The sequence below is a fragment of the Scyliorhinus torazame genome, chromosome 5 (genome assembly GCF_047496885.1).
Source record: "Scyliorhinus torazame isolate Kashiwa2021f chromosome 5, sScyTor2.1, whole genome shotgun sequence".
Taxonomy (NCBI): domain Eukaryota; kingdom Metazoa; phylum Chordata; class Chondrichthyes; order Carcharhiniformes; family Scyliorhinidae; genus Scyliorhinus; species Scyliorhinus torazame.
The window spans coordinates 171772379-171790344 of NC_092711.1; the positions used below are offsets into that span (position 1 = coordinate 171772379).

General features: G+C 48.1%; 2 long non-coding RNA genes across 2 annotated transcripts; one reads left to right on the plus strand and one right to left on the minus strand.

Moving 5' to 3' along the window:
• Nucleotides 1–203: 203 nt before the first annotated feature.
• On the plus strand, nucleotides 204–17755 carry LOC140420680 (uncharacterized). Its single transcript, XR_011946507.1, has 3 exons — nucleotides 204–791; nucleotides 9150–9380; nucleotides 16967–17755. It is a non-coding gene; the product is annotated as an uncharacterized lncRNA (long non-coding RNA).
• Nucleotides 2740–11638, minus strand: LOC140420681 (uncharacterized). Its single transcript, XR_011946508.1, has 2 exons — nucleotides 11097–11638; nucleotides 2740–8932 (listed from the first exon to the last, which is right to left on the minus strand). It is a non-coding gene; the product is annotated as an uncharacterized lncRNA (long non-coding RNA).
• Nucleotides 17756–17966: the final 211 nt, after the last annotated feature.

Here is a 17966-nt window from a genome sequence, read left to right on the forward strand (position 1 = left end):
TAATTGGGTACTTTAATTTTTTTTCCATTTACCCACAAGTACTTTGTGCCAGGATGAGGTTACTGCCGCCCATTCCTCCTCGCTTTTCATCCCAGTCCCAGTAATTTTGAGACTGGGCTCAGTATGGGTAATGGCGACCGGAGCTCCCACAATCCCCCGCGCTTGAGAAACCGCTTTATCCGCAGCGCTGGCGGGTTGCACGGGACTGCGCATGTCCAAGGAAGAGGTCAGTTGCACACACAGAAAAAGGCTATTCCATTGGGCATGTGGTCCGCTCTTGAGGTCAAAAGTGCTTCCGTGGCCACGTGACATGGTGCCCTGTGGCTTTAAGCGGCTGGCAACCAATGGGGAAGTGTTAAACGATCGGAAGGACTCTGCTCCTCCGCCAATCAGAGCTCCCCCATTGTCTCAATGCAGGAAGCTGGACATGGAGGTTTCTGCCGAGCAAAGCTGTTGTTTCTCGAATGCTGAATGAGCTTGAACTTCACACAGACTAAAACTTCCTCCTGTATCCAACATCTAGGGAGTAAAACTTTCTTTTCTCCCCCTTTCCATTTATTTTCTCATTCTGATCTTCAATTGGTCACTTGCAGCAAATGAAGAGAAAGGAAGTGAATTCAGGGAGAGTGCAGACTCTGGAAAGCTTGGCCCAGGTCTCTGTCTATGAAAGACATTGACATCCTTTGCTTCCTCAGCTTGACACCTTTATTTGCCTGGCTAAAAGGATGGTCTCTTTCCTAAAGTTCACAATTAAAGGGCTGGTTTCCCCAGGTGAAGGCTGAACATTTAAGGTACAGTAAATTAATATCGGCCAGAGAAATGTCCAGTGTTGTTATATGGGGAAAATTAGATATATTATTTATGGTTCTGTAAAGTACATTTATTATTACTTCTAGTCTTGTAATATTGTACTGTAACAATGTTTTATATTTTCAGTACTCTCTTACCTCAAGAGGATTGTTAATCTCTGGAATTCGTTTCCCAGAGGAACCAGTGGAGTCTGGGGGTCATTCAATATATTCAAGGATGAGCTAGACAGAATTATTTTTTTTAAATTCTAAGTGCCCAGTGTTTTTTTTTCATTTAAGGGCCCCTTTCCCTTGGACATGTGCAGTTCCAGACCATCCACCCACATGGCGGATAGAGAGGTTTCTCCAGCATGGCGGGATAGTGGGAGCTGCGCTCGCCATTACTCGTCCGGAGCGGAGTCTCCAATCTCCTGGGACTGGGATGAAAAGTGAGGGGGTGGATATTGACACCAACCTGACAAAAAGTACATGTGGGTAGTTGCTGGGTTTGATTGTGATGTCCCCCTGTGATGATCTCTGTGTTAAGGACAGGAAGCCGTGACCGTGAGCCGCCCGCGCCGCCTTGTCCCGCCAGTAAGGTAGGTGGTTTAATCTACGCCGGCGGGACAGGCATTTTAGCGGCGGGACTTCGGCCCATTCGGGCCGGAGAATCGCGGGGTTGGCCCGCCAACTGGCGTGGCGCGATTCCCGCCCCCGCCGAATATCCGGTGGTGGAGAATTCAGCAACTGGCGGGGGCGGGATTCACGCCAGGCCCCGGCGATTCTCCGACCCGGCGGGGGGTCGGAGAATCTCGCCCCATGTCTTGATCTGCCAGAGTCACTTGATTCCTTGGGGAACACATACCCGAGAGTGTTCCAGAGCACTGACTGTGGAAAGAGCTTTAACCAGACACGCAGCCTGACAAAACATCGCAGCACTCAACAGGGAGAGACTGCTCATGTGCTCTCTGTATGGGTAAGGCTTCAATTGTCTAACCTGGAGAGACACAAGGAGACCCAAAATATGGAGAAACAGTGGAAATGCTGGAACTGTGGGAAGAGATACAGAGCCCCATCTGCACTGGAAGTTCATCGACGCAATCACACTGCGGAGAGCCCATTCAGCTGCTCTCTTTGTGGGAAAGGATTCAGTCAGTCATTCACCCTGCAGACACACAAGCGAGTTCACACTGGGGAGAGACCGTTCACCTACTCTCAGTGTGGGAATGGATTCACTCAATTATCCAGCCTGCAGAGGCACTAGTGGGATCACAGTGGTGAGAGGCCATTCATCTGCTCTCAATGTGGGAAAGGATTCAATCAATTATCCAGCCTGACGTCCCACCTGCGTGTTCACAGGAGGGAGAGACCGTTCACCTGCTCTCAATGTGGGAAGGGATTCTGTGTTTCCTCATACCTGCTGAGACACCAACAAGTTCACAATTGATTACAGGGGTTAGATTCTGCTGCTATTATTTCTGCTCTCAATTACATCCAGGACTGCATTTTGTTCATTCTGACAGTTGGTCAATGGGGAGGGTCGGAGGGTTTCTTTCTGCTGGACTGGCCTTCTCACGACTGATGCTCTTGAGCCTTGTGACAAATTTCATAAGGATCAGAGAGTGAAAGGGTGTTTGGAAGGTAGATGACATATAGTTCCTGTTTCTGTTTGAAACCCCTAAAGAATGCAGGGTTAGATGAAGACAGGCTATGGTGGTTACATGGTTCTGTCTCAGAAGGAAACTGTCAAGCAATGAAGGGCAAGTTGATTGGGAACTTACAATAAAATGTGTAATGATACACAGGCAATCGCATTTAAGGAATTATCACATATTTACATAAAATATAGATTCCTTTCAGAAACAAAAATCCAACAGGAAAAGTGATGCAACCGTGGCTAACAAGAACAATTAAAGATTCCACTGGTTAAAGGAAGAGGCTCATTGATCGATTACAGATTTATTGCTTCACGGATTTATTGGTACCTTTAAGAATTAATGCAGTATAATTCTTAAATTCAGTATATAGACAGAAAATGGAATATCCACAAGGCAAAGTCATTGTTTCAGATAAAAATATGAGAATTGCTGCACAGGAACTTAATTATGTGTCAGAATCTAACACGGTTTCAAGAAAAGTTGCATAAAAGCCCTCGTAGTGAATAAACCATTTTTCTACAAATACATTTAGTAATGAAAACGAATTGCAGCCTTAGCAACACAAACATTTACAAAATGTAGCAAAGCCTTAGCAACAAGCAACATTAATGCAGAACACCTCATCTTCAGAGGATTGGTACACGTGGCGGGAACATGTAGATATTTAATTAATTTGATAGACATTAATGAATCTTAAGTCATGACCAATGCCTGGGTAACAAATCATGCTCCAAGTGGCAGAGAGTTTTTTGAATAAATCAGGAAGCCTCAGCTGAGAATTTGAAACCAATAAGGGGTTAGACCATTGATGAGAATTTGATTTATTTTTATGTAAGAGAATCAAGGTGGATAATTAACAATAAAGTTGTATTTTTGGACACCTCCAATCAACCAGATATACGGCTCATTTTTGAAGAAAATAGATCTCATCGCTCACAAAATGGCCAAAATAAGTGTAACCCTGAGGATTGGAAACTTGTTTTAGAATTCAGCAAAGGAGGATCAAGAAACTCATAAAGAGAAAATAGAATACGAGAGCAAACTGGCTAGAAACATTTTCCTTTATAATGTGAAAAGGACAAGTGGGAGGAGGAGCTGGGATAGAGGATGGTCTATGGGCAGACATGTTGAGTAGAGTCAACACGTCCGCAACATGTGCCAGGCTCAACCTGGTACAATTTAAGGTTGTTCACCGGGCTCACATGCACTGGCCCAGATGAGCATATTCTTTGGTGTGGAGGACAGGTGCGCAAAATGTGCGGGAGGACCGGCGAACCATGTCCACATGTTTTGGACATGTCCAAAGCTGAGGGGATTTTGGCAGGGGTTTGCGGAAGTCATGTCCATGGTGTTAAAATTATGTGTGGCACTTGAGTCCAGAGGTGGTTATTTTCGGGGTGTCAGAAGACCCGGGAATCCAGGAGGAGAAAGAGGCAGACGTTCTGGCCTTGGTTCCCTGGTAGCCCGGAGATGGATACTATTAGCATGGAGGGACTCAAAGCCCCCGAAGTTGGAGACCTGGCTATCGGACATGGCTAGCTTTCTCTGTTTGGAGAAAATCAAGTTCGCCTTGAGAGGGTCTCTGTTAGGGTTCGCCCGGAGGTGGCAACCGTTCGTCGACTTCTTTGCTGGAAGTAAATCATCAGCAGACCCGGGGGGGGGGAAAGGAAAAGATTAGCAAAGACCAATGTGGATCCATTCCAGGCAGAGACAGGAGAGTTTATAATGGGGAATAAGGAAATGGCAGAGAAACTAAACAACGTGTGTCTGTCTTCATGGAGGACATGAAATCGGCCAAAGACACGCGAGAACCAAGGGACTAGTGAGCGCGAGGAACTGAAGCAGATTAGTATTAGTGAAAAAGTAGTGCTGGAGAAATTAATGTGGTTCAAAGTGAATAAATCCCCAAAAGCTGATGCTCTACATCCCAGAGTGTTGAAAGAGGCGGCTGTAGAGATAGTGGATACATTGGTGATCATCTTTCACAATTCTATAGATTCTGGAATGGTTCCTGCAGAATGGAAGGTGGTAAATGTAACCCTACTATTTAAGGAAGGAGAGAGAAAATGGGGAACCACAGACCCATTAGCCTGACATCAGTAGGAGGTAAAATGCTACAATTTATTATAAAGGATGTGATAACGTACGGATTAGGAGCTGGAGTAGGCCACTCGGCCCCTCGAGCCTGCTGCACCATTCAATACGTTCACGGCTGATCTGATTGTAACCTCAACTCCACATTCCCGCTAATCCCCCGATAACCTTTCACCCCCTTGCCTATCAAGATTCTATCCAGCTCTGCCTTCAAAATATTCACAGACTCTGCTTCCACTGCCCTTTGAGGAAGAGAGTTCCAAAGACTCCCAACCCTCTGAGAGAAAAAAGTTCTCCTCTGTCTTAAATGGGCAAGTTATTACTTTTAAAGTGACTCCAATTTCTAGATTCTCCCACAAGAGGAAACAACCTTTCCACATCCACCCTGTCAAAGCCCCTCAGGATCTTATACGGTTCAATCAAGTCACCTAAACTCCATCGGACACAAGCCCAGCCTGTCCAATCATTCCTCATAAGACCAGCCTCCAATTCCAGGTATGAGTCCAGTAAACCTTCTCTGAACTGCTTCCAACACATTGACATCATTCCTTAAATGAGAGCAATACTGTACACAGTGCTTCAGATGTGGTCTCACCAATGTCCTGTATAACTGAAGCATAACCTCCCTACTTTTGTATTCAATTCCCCTCACAATAAACAATAACATTCTATTAGCTTTCCTAATTACTTGCTGTACACTCGCCTTTTGTGATTCAGGCTCTCGGACACCCTCTGAATCTCAGAGCTCTGCAATCTCTCACCATTTGGATAATAAGCTTTTTTTATTCTTCTGGCCCACGTGGACAATTTCACATTTTCCCACATTATTCTCCATTTGGCAGGTCTTTTCCCACTCACAATCTATCTATATCACTTTGTAACCTCCTTATGTCCTCTTCACAATTTACTTTCCTACCTATCTTTACATCATCGAAGCCGGAGTTGGCCATTCAGCCCATCGAGCCTGCTCCACCATTCAATATGATCATGGCTGATTATCCACTTCAATGCCTTTTTCCCCACACTGTCCCCATATCCCTTTGTGTTATTGGTAATTAGAAATCTGTCAGTTGGGTGGCACAATGGGTAGCACTGCTGCCTCACGGCACCAAGAACCTGGGTTCGATCCTGGCCCCAGTCACTGTCCGTGTGGAGTTTGCACATTCTCCTCGTGTCTTTGGGTCTCAACCCCACAACCCAATTAGATGTGCAGTGGAGGTGAATTGGCCACGCTACACTGCCCCTTAATTGGAAAAAAATAATTGTGTACACTTAAATTTATTAAGCAAACAAACCGCTTGTATGCCGGGAGAAGGAGCACCGTCTTGTGGTCCAATTTTCCAAAGTGTGGTCCGGGGATGGATCATCAGGCGCCCTAGATGTTTGTGTAGCAGTGGTCAAGGATGTTGGGGTCCCTGTCGGGACAGGAGATGTGTTGGTGGAATTTTGGCAGTACACTCTTGAGGTTGGCCTGGTTAAAGTCCCCGGCCACGATGAACAGGGCCGCCGGGTATTCCATTTCATTGTTATTTATAGCGATGTACAATTCATCAAGCGCCTTCTTCACTTCCGCCTGGGGTGGGATGTAGACCACTGTGATAATGGCAGAAGTGAACTCCGTGGTAGGTATTTTGGATGAGACTTCACAGTCAGGTATTCCAGGTCCGGGGAGCAGTAGTTCGCCAGGGCCGCCACATCCGAGCACCAGGAGTTGACGAGGAGACAAACCCCTTCACCCACTCCATGTTCAGTCCTGGATGTGATTAACAGCAGGAATAACAGCAGAATTTAACCGGTCATCACTTGTTAACCTTTTGGTGTCTCAGCATGTTGGATGACTGAGTGAATCCCTCCCCACAGTGAGAGCAGGTGAATGGCTTCTTTCCAGTGTGAACTCGCTGGTGTGTCAACAAGGCAGATGAATCACTAAATCTCTTCCCACAATCAGCACGGTAGCATGCTTTATAAAGCATTAGTTAGGCCCCATTTAGAATACTGTGAGCAATTTTGGGCCCCACACCTCAGGAAGGACATACTGGCACTGGAGCGGGTCCAGCGGAGAGTCACACGGATGATCCCAGGAATGGTAGGCCTAACATACGATGAACGTCTGAGGATCCTGGTTTATATTCATTGGAGTTTAGGAGGTTGAGGGGAGATCTAATAGAAACTTACAAGATAATGAATGGCTTAGATAGGGTGGATGTAGGGAAGTTGTTTCCATTACCAGGGGAGACTAGGACCCGGGGGCACAGCCTTAGAATAAAAGGGAGTCACTTTAGAACAGAGATGAGGAGAAATTTCTTCAGCCAGAGAGTGGTGGGTCTGTGGAATTCATTGCCACAGAGGGCGGCGGAGGCCGGGACGTTGAATGTCTTTAAGACAGAAGTTGATAAATTGCTGGTTTAGCTAGGGGCTGGTTTAGCTCACTGGGCTAAATCGCTGGCTTTTAAAGCAGACCAAGGCAGGCCAGCAGCACGGTTCGATTCCCGTACCAGCCTCCCCGGACAGGCGCTGGAATGTGGCGACTAGGGGCTTTTCACAGTAATTTCATTGAAGCCTACTCGTGACAATAAGCGATTTTCATTTCATTTCATTTCAAATTCTTGATTTCTCGAGGAATTAAGGGCTATGGAGAGAGAGCGGGTAAATGGAGTTGAAATCAGCCATGATTGAATGGTCGAGTGGACTCGATGGGCCGAATGGCCTTACTTCCACTCCTATGTCTTATGGTGGTTAGCACAATTGCTTCACAGCTCCAGGGTCCCAGGTTCGATTCCCGGCTTGGTTCACTGTCTGTGCGGAGTCTGCACGTTCTCCCCGTGTGTGCGTGGGTTTCCTCCCACAGTCCAAAGATGTACAGGTTAGGTGGATTGGCCATGCTAAATTGCCCTTAATGTCGGGTGGGGGTTATGGGGATAGGGTGGAGATGTGGGCTTGGATAGGGTGCTCTTTCAAAGAACCGGTGCAGACTCGATGAGCTGAATGGCCTCCTTCTGCACTGTAAATTCTATGATTCTATGATCAGAGCAGGTGAATCAACTCTCCCCGGTGTGAACTCGCTGGTGTCTCCGCAATGTGGATGATGTTTGGAATCTCTTTGTGGAGTGAGAGCAGCTAAACGGTCTCTCCTCAGTGTGAATGCGCTGGTGTTCCATCAGTATCCAAGAGCTTTTAAAGGGTCTCTCATTGGTGTGAGTGACATTGTGGTTCAGCAAGTGATGACCGAGTGAATCTTTTCCCAGTCGGAGAGGTGAACGGGCTCTCCCCAGTGTGGCCTTGCTCGTGTTTCATCAGGTTGGATGAAGTTCTAAAGCTCCTTGTGCAGTGAGAGCAGCTGAACGGTCTCTCCTCAGTGTGATCGCGCTGGTGGGACATCAATCGCTGTGAGCTTTTGAAACCCCTCCTGCAGTCAGAGCATTTAAAGGGCCTGCTCTTGGTGTGAGTGACATTGTGGCTCAGCAGGTTGGATAATTGAGTGAATCCCTTATCACACACAGAGCAGATGAATGGCTTCTCCCCGGTGTGAACTCGCTGGTGTGCCTGCAGGTTGGATAACTGAGTGAATCCCTTATCACACACAGTGCAAGTGAATGGCCTCTCCCCAGTGTGAACTCGCTGGTGTGTCTGCAGGTGGGATAACCGAGTGAATCCCTTATCACACCCAGTGCAGGCGAATGGCCTCTCCCCGGTGTGAACTCTCTGGTGTCTCTGCAGGTGGGATAACCGAGTGAATTCCTTCCCACAGTCCGAGCAGATGAACGGCCTCTCCCCAGTGTGAACTCGTTCGTGTCTCCGCAGATTGCCAATGTCAGTGAATCCTTTTTCACACTGAGAGCAGGTGAACGGCTTCTCTCCAGTGTGACTGCGTTGATGCCTTGCCAGCTCATGCGGGGCTGTGAATCCCTTCCCACACACCGAGCAGGTGAACGGTCTCTCTCCATTGTGACTGCGTTGATGCCTTTCCAGCCCGTTCGGGCCTTTGAATCCCTTCCCACAGTCCTCACATTTCCATGGTTTCTCCATGGTCTGGGTGATCTTGAGTCTCACCACGTTGGACCATCAGTTGAAGCCTTGTCCACAGAACACGTGTGCAGGCTCTCCCTGATGTGAATGGTGTAGTATTTTTTCAGACTGTGTCACTGGTTCAAGCTCTTTCCACAGTCAGTGCTCAGTAACAGTCTCACATGGGGGATGTGTGTGTGTGTCTCAGTACTTTTCCAGACACACTGATGTTTAAAATCTCTTGAAGCAGACAGAATAGACAAACATTTCTCCTTCTAGATTCAAAGGCCGATGATATTCGATTCCCAAGAATTGAGTGACTCAGTCAGTTCTTGACGTGATATTTAGTTTGAGATATCGGCCTCAAACGCCTCTCGTTCTAACTTCCTGCAAAAAGATTTTACAAAAGTGATCACTGTCAGTGCAGAATAAGAAATTCAGAACAGACAATTCTAGTTTCTAGCAAACATTCTTTGCTCTCTCTCTTACCCTCAAATGCTCTAAGTCTCCATTCCACACACTCTCCCTCCACTCTCACTCTGCTGTATCTAATATTCACTCTCCCAATTCTCCTAATAATAATCTTTATTATTGTTACAATTAGGCTTACATGAACACTGCAATGAAGTTACTGTGAAAAGCCTTTGGTCGCCACACTCCGGCACCTGTTTGGGTACACAGAGGGAGAGTTTAGAATGTCGAAATCACCTAACAAGCACGTCTTTCGGGACTTGTGGGAGGAAACCAGAGCACCATGGAAGAAACCCATCACTCCCGGAGTGATGTCCTGGAGCTGAGATGATTGACCTTCAACCACCATTGTCCTTTGTGCCAGGTATGACTCCAACCAACGCAAAGTATTCCCTCAGATTCCCATTGACTCCACTTTAACTAGGGCTCCTTGATGCCATACTCAGTCAAATGCTGCCTTGATGTCAAGGACAGTCACTCTCATCTCACCTCTGACATTCAGCTCTTTCGTCCATGTTTGAACCAAGGCTGTAATGAGGTCAGGAGATGAGTGACACTGGCAGAACCCAAACGGAGCGTCCATGAGCAGGTTATTGCTAAGTAAGTGCCACTTGATAGCACTGTTGATGACTCCTTCCATCACTTTGCTGATGATGGAGAGTATTCCGACAAGGAATTAATTAGTTGGGTTTGATTTGTCCTGTTTACTGTTCCCTTTAATGTCAACCTTTAAATGTGAACATTAGGAAACAGTAAGAAGTCTTACAACACCAGGTTAAAGTCGAACAGGTTTGTTTCAAACACTAGCTTTCGGAGCACTGCTCCTTCCTCAGGTGAATGAAGAGATATGTTCCAGAAACATATGTATAGACAAATTGAAAGATGCAAGACAATACTTAGAATGCGAGCATGAAATGAAAATGAAATGAAAATCGCTTATTGTCACAAGTAGGCTTCAATGAAGTTACTGTGAAAAGCCCCTAGTCGCCACATTCCGGCACCTGTTCGGGGAGGCTGGTACGGGAATTGAACCGTGCTGCTGGCCTGCTTGGTCTGCTTTAAAAGCCAGCGATTTAGCCCAGTGTGCTAAACCAGCCCCTTTGCAGTTAATTAAGTGTTTACATATCCAGAGATAGGGGTAACCCCAGGTTAAAGAGGTGTGAATTGTCTCAAGCCAGGACAGTTGGTAGGATTTCACAAGCCCAGGCCAGATGGTGGTGGATGAATGTAATGCCACATGAATCCCAGGTCCCAGTTGAGGCCGCACTCATGTGTGCAGAACTTGGCTATAAGTTTCTGCTCGGTGATTCTGCGTTGTCGCGCGCCCTGAAGGCTGCCTTGGAGAACGCTTACCCGGAGATCAGAGGCTGAATGCCCTTGACTGCTGAAGTGTTCCCCGACTGGAAGGGAACATTCCTGCCTGGTGATTGTCGCGTGATGTCCGTTCATTCGTTGTCACAGCGTCTGCATGGTCTCGCCAATGTACCATGCTTCGGGACATCCTTTCCTGCAGCGTACGAGGTAGACAACATTGGCCAAGTCGCACGAGTATGTACCGCGTACCTGGTGGGTGGTCTTCTCACGTGTAATAGTGGTATCCATGTCGATGATCTGGCACGTCTTGCAGAGATATATATCACCATCACATGTTCTCACGTGCAATGGTGGTATCCATGTCGATGATCTGGCACGTCTTGCAGAGATATGTATGTTTCTGGAACATATCTCTTCATTCACCCGAGGAAGGAGCAGTGCTCCGAAAGCTAGTATTTGAAACAAACCTGTTGGACTTTAACCTGGTGTTGTAAGACTTCTTACTGCGCTCACCCCAGTCCAACGCCGGTATCTCCACATCCTTAGGAAAGAGACCATCCTTTTAGCCAGACAAATAAATGTGTCAAGCTGAGGGAGCAAAGGATGTCAATGTCTTGAAGAGAGAGAGAGAGAGAGACCTGGGCCAAGCTTTGCAGAGTCTGCAGCCTCCCTGGATTCACGTCCTTTCCCTTCAGTTGGTGCAAGTCACCAATTGAAGGTCAGAATAAGAAAATAAATGGGGGAGAAAATTAAGTGTTTTACTCACAGGTGTTGGAGACACGAGGATGATTTAGTCTGTGTGAAGCTCAAGCTCATTCAGGGTCGGAGGAACAACAGCTTTGCTCGGCAGAAACCTCCATGTTCAGCTTTCGCATTGAGACAATGGGGAAGCTCTGATTGGCGGAGGAGCAGAGTCCTTCCGGTCCTCCAATCTTCCCATTGGTCAATACCTCAGCAGTCAGGTCAGAGGCGTGGTGCTCCCCTGCACATGCACAGCTTCCCCTCTCTCTTCGACATGCGCTGTCCCGGGTCAGGGGAGAGGGATTTCACCAACATATGCGCAGCTTTCCCTCTCCGTTAGACATGCGCATTCCCGTGCCGGGGTGGGGGAAGGAGCGATCACCGAGCGGCTTCTTGCTCTAGCCGGAGTTCTCAGCCGGTTGCTTGGAAACCGTCTCGAGTATCTGTCGGGGCAGGGGGAACAAAGAGTGTGGGCGGGGCTCCCGTGTCCGCGCGCCGGGCGGGTGCGCGCTAATGCAGTGACGTCACAGCGAAGCGAATTTATTCCGATTGGTTGATTTAGGACGAGCTCCTTTGTGATGTCACAATGTGGAGGTTGGACAATGAGCTTCAGACTAAAACTTCCTTCTCTGGGCAACATCTGGGAGCAAATCAATGTCTCCCCTTTCATCAGGTCATAAGATTTCGGAGCAAAACTAGGCCATTTGGCCCATCGAGTCTGCCCCACCAGGATGAGATCATGGCTGATCTCATCCTGGCCTTAACTCGACAGTCCTGCCACTTCTCCATAACCCACCAACACAGTACCAATTAAAAACTCCTAAATTTACTCACTGTCCCAGCTCCACCGCACTCTGGGGTAGTGAATTCCACAGATTCACAGTCCTTGGGAGAGGCAGTGTTTCCTCAACTCTTAGAATTTGCTACCTCTTTTTTAAAATAATCTTTATTGTCACAAGTCGGCTTACATTAACACTGCAATGAAGTTACTGTGAAAAGCCCCTACAGTAACCCCACCTAACCTTTTTTTGACAAACAATTTTATTAAGACATTTTGGCACAATAAACAACAATAATATAAAACATTGTGCAAAAAAACAATCGTTATAGTGCAAGAAACCCAGCTCCCCTCCCACAAGGACCAGCCTAAGTACCCCCCTAGCCTACATTACCCTAACCCCCCCCCGCTGACGATTAATTTTCCGCGAAGAAGTTGATAAATGGTTGCCACATCCGGGCGAACCCATACAGCTTTCATCCAGACCGAGAAAGCCTGCCATATCTGATAGCCAGGCCTCCGACTTCGGAGGTTTTGAGCCCCTCCATCCAGCAGAATTCGTCACCGGACTACCAGGGAAGCAAAGGCCAAAACGTCAGCCTCTCTCTCCCCCTGGACTCCCGGGTCCTCCGAAACCCCCAAAATAGCCACCTCTGGACTCCTCACCACCCCTGTTTTCAGTACACAGGACATAACATCCGCGAACCCCTGCCAGTACCCCCTGAGTTTTGGACATGCCCAAAACATGTGGACATGTTTCGCCGGCAGCCCTCCCGAACATCTGGCGCACCTGTCCTCCAATCCGAAAAATTTACTCATCCGGGCCACTGTCAAGTGGGCCCAGTGGACGACCTTAAATTGAATCAGGCTGAGCCTGGCGCATGTTGCGGTCATGTTCACCCTGCTCAACGCCTCCGCCCATAAGCCCTCTTCTATCTCACCTCCGAGGTCCTCTTCCCACTTAAGCTTCAGCTCCTCGGTCTGACTCCTCCGCTCCCATAAGTTCTTTATATATATCCGAGACCCTCCCCTCCCCCACCCATCCACTGGACACTACCCTGTCCTGGATCCCCCTGAGTGGCAGGCGTGGGAAGGACTGAATCTGCGCAGAAAGTCCCGCACCTGCAGGTACCTGAACTCATTCCCTCTCGCCAGCCCAAATTTCTCCTCTAACGCCCTCATGCTCGGGAAGCTCCCTTCCAAGAATAAATCCCCCATCCTCTCAATCTCAGCCCTCTGCCATGCTCAGAACCCACCGTCCATATTCCCTGGGGCAAACCGGTGATTATTGCAAATTGGGGACCAAACCGATGCTCCCATTCCCCCCATGTGCCTTCTCCATTGGCCCCAGATCCACAATGTCGCTACCACTATGGGGCTCGTGGAGTACCGTGCTGGTGGGAGTGGCAGGAGCGCTGTAACCAGGGCTGCCAAATTGGTCCCCCTGCACAAAGCGGCCTTCATCCGCTCCCAATCCGACCCCGCACCCACCATCTACTTCCTTATCATAGCTATGTTGCTGCGGTGCTGAGGACCCGGGTTCAAATCCCGGCCCTGGGTCATTGTCCGTGTGGAGTTTGCACATTCTCCCCATGTCTGCGTGGGTTTCACCCCCAGAACCCAAAGATGTGCAGGTTACGTGGATTGGCCACGCTAAATTGCCGCTTAATTGGAAAATTAAAAAATAATTGGGTACACTAAATTTTTTTATTTTTTAAAAAATCATATTGGCCGCCCAGTAGTAATTACTGAAGTTTGGCAGCGCCAGCCCCCCTTCCCCTCTGATCCTCTCGAGCATCACCCTCTTCACCCGCGGGGACTTTCCCGCCCACACAAATCCCATAATCATTTTATTAACCTTCTTGAAAAAAGAACGCGGAATGAAAATGGGGAGACACTACAAGATGAACAGGAATCTCGGGAGGATTGTCATTTTAACTGTCTGCACTCTCCCCGCTAGTGTCAGTGGGAGCACATCCCACCTCCGGAACTCAGCCCTCATTTGCTCCACCAACCGAGACAAGTTCAACTTGTGCAGACAGCCCCAGTCCCGCGCCACCTGTATCCCTAAGTATCTAAAACTGTCCCCCACTAACGTGAACGGCAGCCCCCTCAACCTACCCTCCTGGCCCCTCACCTGGACTACAAACAACTCATTCTTTGTCATGTTTAGTTTGTACCCCAACAACCAGCCGAATTCCTTCAGGATTCTCATAATCTCATCCATCCCAGCCACTGGATCCGTGATGTATAGGAGCAGGTCGTCAGCGTACAATGAAACTCTGTGTTCCACACCTACCCCCGTACCAGCCTCTTCCAGCCCCTAGAGGCTTTTAGGGCAATTGCCAGCGGCACTATTGCTGCCGCAAACAGCAGTGGGGAGAGGGGACACACCTGCCTTGTCCCACGGTACAGTCTGAAATAGTCAGATGTCGTCCTGTTCATCCTCATACTCGCCTCTGGAGCCTGGTACAACAGTCTGACCCAGTCGATAAAGCCTTCCCCGAACCAAAAACGTCCCAGCACCTCCCATAGATAGTCCCACTCAACCCGGTCGAAAGCCTTCTCAGCATCCATTGCCACAAGTACCTCTACCTCCTTACTCTCCGGGGCATCATAATCACATTCAGCAGCCTTCTTAGGATGGCCACCAGCTGCCTGCCCTTGACTAACTCGGTTTGATCTTCCATAATGACGTCTGGCACACAGTCCTCAATCCTAGCCGCCAAGGGCTTGGCCAGAATTTTAGCATCTACGTTGAGCAGAGAGATCAGCTTATAGGACCCACATGCCTCCAGGTCTTTGTCCAGTTTCAATATCAGCGAGATGGTGGCCTGTGACATCGTTGGGGGTAACACCCCTCGGTCTCGTGCCTCATTAAAAACGCTAGCCAGCACTGGCCCCACTATCTCGGAGAATTTTATGAAACTCCACCGGATACCCATCCGGCCCTGGGGCTTTACCTGATTGCATGGCCCTCAAGCCCACCAATATTTCTGAAGTCCTGATCGGGTCCCCAACCCGTCTACCAATCCCCAATCCCTTGCCCACTTTTGGGAAGGTCAGTTCATCCAGAAAGCGTCTTATCCCCTCCCGCCCCAGGAGTTCTGAGGATTAAAGCTTGCTATAGAAATCCCTGAACACCTTGTTCAGCCCCGCCGAATCCCCTACCAAGTTTCCTGCCCTGTCCGTCCTGTCCCTATGTGCTCTGATCGAAATCAGCTCCCTTCTCACCACCGCCTTCAGCGCTTCCCAGAGCACCACCGCTGAGACTTCCCCTGTGTCATTGACGTACAGGTAGTTTTGCATACATTTCCTCACCCTCTCACACCGCCTCGTCAGCCAACAAACCGACCTCCAGCCTCCATTGAGGGCGCTGAAGTTTCCTTGCAGACCTGCAGATCAACCCAGTGCGGGGCATGGTCCGAAATAGCGATCGCCGAATATTCTACATCCGTCACCCCCGCTAACAAATCTCTGCTCATGATGAAAAGATCAATTCGGGAATACACCTTATGAATATGTGAATAGAACAAAAACTCCTTCCCCCCCCCCCCCCCTCCCCCCCCCCCCCCCTCTACCATCTCCAGAAGCCTTTTTTGTTGGTCCTTCAACCTCTCCATCTCCGCCTCCACCACCGTTTGGTGATCCTCCTGCTCCTCCAGCGCCTTTTCCAGCTTCTGGATCGTACGATCCTGGGCATCCAGCCTGTGCTCAGGGCCCTCGATATACTTCTGAATCGGGTCTATACTGTTCCGCTGCAAAGCATTAAAGCCCTCATGAATGACCTTCAACAGATGCTCCGTTGTTGGCTGGGCTGTCTGCATTAAGGGTCCGGACGTCGGCCATATTGTCCTCAGCAGCAGCTTGTACACTGCCCTTGTTTGCCCACTTCTTCAACTGTTTGCGATTCTTTCTGCTTCTTAATTCCATACACCTGTGTCTGGAGTCAGTGCCTGAGTGCCTATGCCTTCCAAACTAGCACTCAAACGTACAAAAAAGTTGGGGGGAAAGGTCCAAAAGCACCAAATGTGTGACTTACTCCTCCATAGCCGCCACCGGAACCTCCACCTAACCTTTTTGGACACTAAGGGCAATTTATCTTGGTCAATCCACCTAACCTGCACATCTTTGCACTGTGGGAGGAAACTGGAGCACCCGTACGAAACCTACGCTGACGCAGGGAGAACGTGCAGATTTCCACAGACAGTGACCGAAGCTGGAATCGAACCTGGGACCCTGGAGATGTGAAGCAACTGTGATAACCACTGTGCTACCATGCTGCCCATCTTACCCTCAGACTATTACCTCTTGTTCTAGAATGCCTGAAAGACGTGCGGTTAGGTGAATTGAACATTCTGAATTCTCCTTCTGTGTACCCTAACAGGTGTCAGAATGTGGCGACACGGGGAGTTTCACCGTAACTTCATTGCCGTGTTTTTTTTTTTTTTAAATTTAGATTACTAAATTCATCTTTTCCAATTAAGGGGCAATTTAGCGTGTTCAATCCACCTACCCTGCACAACTGTGGGTTGTGTGGACAAAACCCAGGCAAACACAGAGAGAATATGCAAACTCCACACTGACAGTGACCCAGATCTGGGATCGAACTTGGGACCTCGGCGCCGTGAGGCGGCAGAGCTAACCACTGCGTCACCGTACCGCCCCATTGTAGTGTTAATGTAAGCCGACTTGTGACAATAATAAAGATTATTAGTATTATTTTAAAATTTTAGAGTACCCAATTCATTTTTTTTCCCCAATTAAGGGGCAATTTAGCGTGGCCAATCCACCTAGCTTGCACATCGTTTTGGTTATGGGGACAAAACCAACGCAAACACGGGGAGAATGTGCAAACTCCACACAGTGTCCCAGAGCTGGAATCGAACCTGGGATCTCAGTGCCGTGAGGCCGCAGTGCTAACCTCCTGCGCCACTGTGCTGCCCTCGATTATTATTATTATTAAGAGGGAGTAGCCTCTCCAAATCTACTTTTCCTTTCCATTTCTTTTCTCATTCTGAGGGGACTTTGGTGACTTGCAGCAACTGAAGTGAAAGGAAGTTTGTATGTTGCACACATGTTGAGTTCAGTATTATAGACATATTTTTGTCTTGCAGCCTGCATGGAGATTTTCAGGCCTCTGCCCAGGACAGGAAGCAGTGAGCATGGATCTGTCAATCAGCCTGAATCAGCACCTTCTGAGATTTGGGAGGATGAATATTACGTACAGTAGAGTGAGAATGGAAACTAGAATTGTCTGTTCTCAACTTGCATTTTACAGGATATTAGACGAAGATTTGAAGAAAAAAACGTCACTTCAGGATTTGGAAGAGTCATTTGGTTTATCGGGACCTGAATATCATCAGGAAACCATCACAGCAAAAGACGCCTCTGGGGTTAAGGGCTGCCAGTCAGGCAAAGGAATAGAATGGAAGTAAACACAGGAACGAAGCATCACACTGGATTAGTTCCAGGAGAATTGAGTGACAACTTCAGCGACGTTACCATGGAGTGTGGTTGTTCATTGTGTTAAAGTAAAAGTAAGAAGTCTTACAACACCAGGTTAAAGTCCAACACTAGTCGAATCACTAGCTTTCGGAGCACTGTTCCTTAGGTGAATGAAGAGGTGGGTTCCAGAAACATAGATACAGACAAAGTCAATGATGCAAGACGATACTTTTGAATGCGAGTCTTAGCAGGTAATTAAGTCTTTACAGGTCCAGACGGAGTGATTGGAGAGAGGGATAATCACAGGTTATAAAGAGGTGCGAATTGTCTCAAGCCAGGACAGTTGGTAGGATTTTGCAAGCCTAATAATGCAGAATCGCCGAGCAGAAACTTATAGCCAAGTTCCGCACACGTGAGTACGGCCTAAACCAAGACCTTGGATTACATTCACCCCCCCCCAAACCATCTGCCTGGGCTTGCGAAATCCTACCAACTGTCCTGGCTGGAGACATTTCACACGTCTTTAACCTGGGGTTACCCCTCTTCCCAGTCACTCCGTCTGGACCTGTAAAGAACATTTATTATTATTTCTACTCTTGTAATATTGTACTGTAACCATGTTATATATTTTCAGTAATCTCTTACCTCAAAGTTTATCTTTGGAATTAG